A 4,790-nucleotide genomic window follows, 5' to 3' on the forward strand; every position below is an offset into this window, starting at 1 on the left:
AGTGGAATAGCAAAATTTAATGTATATGCATTATAACATATTATAATACATATAAATACATATACATTAAAGGAAAAAAATCTATTATTGCTGAAAACAAGATTAGAAAAAAATTAGGTCTTAAGATAAGGAAATTTGAGACTATCAAAATTAAAAGAAAACAGTGAAGAAAGAAATTAAAGTATTTTTTAAAGGTGATAACTAAAAAAAGTGAGTCTAAATCCAACCTAAGAATGATAGGTTCAGAGGAAAAAAATAGAACAGATACAAAATAAATTATCTAATAATGATGATGAAGAAGTGAAGAAAGGTAAAGATTATGACAGTAAATAAAAAAATTCATATGTTAAGACAAATCCTAAGTACAGGTAAAAGTAGTCAATATTCGAAAATGTAGCACATATACAAAATATCTAAAAAAGGTAAGCAGAGTAATATTCCAAATCCATAGTACTTGTTATGGTTTTAAAAATATATAATGATAATGTGGATTTTATTTTATTTTTTTATTTTTTATTTTTTTTTATGTATAGGGCGTAATGTCACAGGATGGCCATAGTATTCTGCCACCCGTGAGGAGTAAGCCCAAGTTGCTGTTGGATGTGTTGTACCCAGAGAAGCCATTCTTCAGGCGCTCTGCTCTCTCCACACCCAGATAATGTGGATTTTAAAAATTTTTAAATCTTAGAATTATGAGAAAAATCCAGAGAAGGGTTTATTAAATATCTATTTTACTTGAATAAGAGTCAAAAGTTATTATTGTTTTTGTTTTGTTTTGTTTTTACATTGGTAACTGGTACTTTTGAATTGGAAAGATTAACTTTATTTTTTTCCAGGTTTATTGAGGTATAATTGACAAATAAAATAGTAAAATATTTAAACTGTAAAATATGATGATTTGATATATGTACACATTAGACACATTCATTTTAAAAACAAAAAAAAATCACTAGAAGAATTAAAAACTGGATTCCAATCTTCTAAATCACTGTAGAATCTGATTTATTTTTAGGTTTCCAAGGAGTGACCATCAAATATATATATTAAAAAAGAAAAAATCTATTATTATTGAAAACTAAGAAAAAACACAAGAAGTTTTCTTTAGAAAAAAATAGATGTGATCATGTTTAAGAACTACAAAGACTTATTCCCACCCCTTCCCTTATTTAAAATAGAAAATTGTCATAAAGAATAAAGCTGAACAAAACACTATCTCAGTCAAAGATAAAGTAGGCAGATAACAATGTAAACAGCTGTGTGCTTCAGGAATAGGTAACTGCTTTAAAGGAATCTCTAAAAAGATACCATTCAGCCAAAAGCAACAATTTACTAAAGGGCAGGAGGGTATAAGCACTCTGTCCTAGACCAGAATGTAGAAGACCTATATTAAAGCTAAAGCAATAAAAATACATAGATATAGGTGTAATTAGATAGATTTGCATATATGATATTATATTTATATGACATGATATTATATTTAGATCTTATGTTACTTTGTTTTTTATAACTTATCTCAAAATTTTAACTGAACAACAATAAAATCAAAGAGAAAAAGGAAACTTCTTTTGGCAACTGCTCACCTGCCTGCCTGCTTGATCACCCCTAACCCCTCTGCCTGCCTGCCTGATCACCCCTAACTGCTCTCCTACTGGCCTGATTGCCCCTAACCCCTCTGCCTGCCTGCCTGATCGCCCCTAACCACCTCTGCTCACCTGATCATCCCTAACCACCTCTGCCTGCCTGCCTGATTGCCCCTAACTGCTCCCCTCCTGGCCTGATTACCCCTAACAGCCTCTGCCTCACCCCACACCCGGGACCCAGGATTCCCTCCTCCAGCTGGTTGCAGGCATCCAGGACCCAGGCCGGCTTCATCTGGGCCATAGCCACTGGCGTCTGGGACTGCGGGGTGTGTGGCTTGTCCCTCTCCCAGGCCGCAGCCCCAGCCACTGGCGCCCAGGACTGCAGGGCGTGCGGCTTGTCCCTCTCCTGGGCTACAGCCTGGCTAGTCCCCAATCCTTTCTCGCAAGCTCATTTGTGCCTGTCTGCTCCCTATTCCTCTCTCACAAGCTCACTTGTGCCTGGGTGGTCCCCATTCTTCTCCTCCCAGTGTTGAGTGTCTGTGCTGTTACTGTGTGACAATGTGAGGGTGTGGCGACCATTTGCATATTAGCTCTTTATTATATAGGATGAGAGAAATGTCAGCCTTTTAGAGGCAGACTGCATGTTGTCATCCCAAATCCACTAGCTCTTTCTATCAGAGTAATTAAATTTAGTGGGATGTATGGCTACCAAGTTATTCTAACAATTCCTAAGCTCTCTTGCAATTAGGTATGGTCAAATGACTAAGTTTTCACCCATAGACTAAAAGAAGAAATAATGAAAAGTCTGACACTTCAGACCTTAAAGGGAAATAGTTTGCACTAGGCTTTATTTTTCTCCTTTCCTACAGCCTGGAGCACAGAAATGTCAACCTATGTGCAATGAAGCAGATGCAGAAATTTCCCTAGAAGATGGTGGTAATAGTGGGGAAGGGCATCCTATCTAATAATAGACAAACATGGTAATTGACCATACCTTCGCTACGCCTCCCATTGGCTAATCAGCGCGATATGCAAATTAACCGCCAACAAAGATGGCGGTTAATTTGCATACTACAGGCAGGATGGGACAGCGCGCACCGCCAGCGCGCCATCCAGGGCAGGCCGGCCCCAGAAGACCCAGAAGCCGGGCAACGTGAGCTCAGCATCCGGCTTGGCTGTGTGTAGGGAGGGAAGACGAGGGGCCTCGGGCTGGCATTCGCAGCAAGGGACCCTGGGCTCACAGTGACCTGAGCCTAGTGTCCGGGGCCGAAGGAGGGGAGGGGAAGGGCCTCGGGCCAGAGTCCGCCCCCTGGCTGGGTGGAGAGAGGGGAACGCTGGGCTTACAGGGACACGAGCCCAACATCTGCTCACCGGCCAGGAGGAGGAAAGGGAGGGCAGGGGTCTTGGGCCGGAGTCCGCAGGGAGGAAAGCTGGGTGGAAGGAGGGTAGGGGAGGGGCCTCAGTCTGGAATCTGCGGCGAGGAAAGCTCTCTGGGCTTGCAGAGTCCGCCTCCAGGGATACCCAGCGTCCATGCCCCAGCTGGGTGGAGGGAGGGGAGGGGAGGGGCCTCAGGCTGGAATCTGCGGCGAGGAAAGCTCTCTGGGTTTGCAGAGTCCGCCTCCAGGGATACCCAGCGTCCATGCCCCAGCTGGTGGAGGGAGGGAAGGAGAGGGGCCTCAGGCCGGCGTCCACAGCAAGGGACCCTGGGCTCACAGTGACCTGAGCCTAGCGTCCGAGTCGAAGGAGGGCAGGGGAAGGGCCTCAGGCCAGCATCTGCACCCCAGCGGTTGGAGGGAGGGAAGGGGAGGGGTCTTGGGATGGAATCTGCAGCAAGGAACACTGGGCTTATAATGATGCCAGCCCAGTGTTTGCTCTCTGGCCGGGCGGAGGAAAGGGAGGGCAGGGGCTTTGGGCCAGAGTCCACGGTGAGGAACGCTGTGCTCATTGTGACGCAAGGCAGCGTCCACGCCGAAGGAAGGGAGGGGAGGGGCCTCGGGCCGGAGTCCCTGGTGAGGAATGCTGGCATCATTGCAGGCCTGGCTATGGGCCCACCCTCCCATACATGAATTTCATGCATCGGGCCTCTAGTATAATAAGAATAGAGCCACAGTTGTTTAATAATGACTCACCTTACTAACTATAGTTAAGAAGTTTTCTTACAGACCCCGGGAAAACAGAAGATGAAACAAGGCTGTAAAAAGATAAGATGCCTCGATGGGTCCATGACTCAGAAAGGAAATACATTTTGAGAACAGACTGAGGATAGGACACACTTTGATTTGGTTGCTGTGCCTGCACCGATCCCCTCTGGAAGTTTTTCTCAGGAACAATGACCATTCTCCAGTCCCAGGAATGGGCTGAGCTGTTTGTAACATCATAAAAGGTTAGCCACCTTACTATTGGACTTTGAGCTCCTGAAGGATGGACTGCAGACTCTACCCTGCCTTTTCATGTTACATATGCAGCTAGCAGCTGCACGTAGCTATCTTCTCTCTCATGTGTATATAACCAGCCAACTGGTGAGGGGGTTCAGAGTAGAATTTCCAGGGTGATTGACTGCTCTCTCCATACTGCCAGCATTATTGGAATAACTGCTCATATATGATTCAACCCTGTATCTGTTTAATTTGGCTCAATAGTGTCCAGTTTCAGTCAGATAAAGAATATAAGAAACCAGGGTACCTGAATTGCATCTGAAAAAAGTTTTTAAGTGAGAAATAAGTTTCTATTGCATTGCAACCACTAATTTTGTGGGTCCTTGTTGCAGAAATTTAGCCATTACCCTACCTAATAAACCTTTATTCTAAATCAAGATATTGAATCACTGATATAGTGACTTGACTAAAGTCAGAGGCAGTCAGCAGATATTTTCAGATATTCAGATTTCATTCCTCACAGTCCTTCTTATTAGCCTTTTCCTAGGAGTATTTTAACCCAAATATTTTTTATGACTCTGATATCTTTGAAATAACCATTTCCACACTAGTAGTAGTACTCTGCAATAGGGGTTTCTAAGAAAATATATGAAATGGTGAAGAGGGATTTTTGGACTGGAACACTTAGTGTTCCCCTGGGCAGAATGGTTCCCGGGCTCTTTGTCCATTGGAGTCGAAAAATGAATCCATGGACGGAAGGTGGAATAGCAAAGGTGGAAATTTATTGAAGAACAAGTACAGATTCCCACGTGAGGAAGGGGAAAGAATCCCGCAG

The 4,790-nt window shown here is 43.6% G+C and overlaps 1 non-coding gene across 1 annotated transcript; it reads right to left on the bottom strand.

The window, feature by feature from the left end:
• Positions 1-525: 525 nt before the first annotated feature.
• On the bottom strand, positions 526-654 carry LOC139004768 (small nucleolar RNA SNORA11). Its single transcript, XR_011470584.1, has one exon. It is a non-coding gene; the product is annotated as a small nucleolar RNA SNORA11 (small nucleolar RNA).
• Between the last annotated feature and the right edge of the window lie 4,136 nt (positions 655-4,790).

The sequence above is a fragment of the Myotis yumanensis genome, unplaced genomic scaffold (assembly GCF_028538775.1).
Source record: "Myotis yumanensis isolate MYYU_CA2020_CCGP unplaced genomic scaffold, mMyoYum1.0.hap1 SCAF_2, whole genome shotgun sequence".
Taxonomy (NCBI): Eukaryota; Metazoa; Chordata; class Mammalia; order Chiroptera; family Vespertilionidae; genus Myotis; species Myotis yumanensis.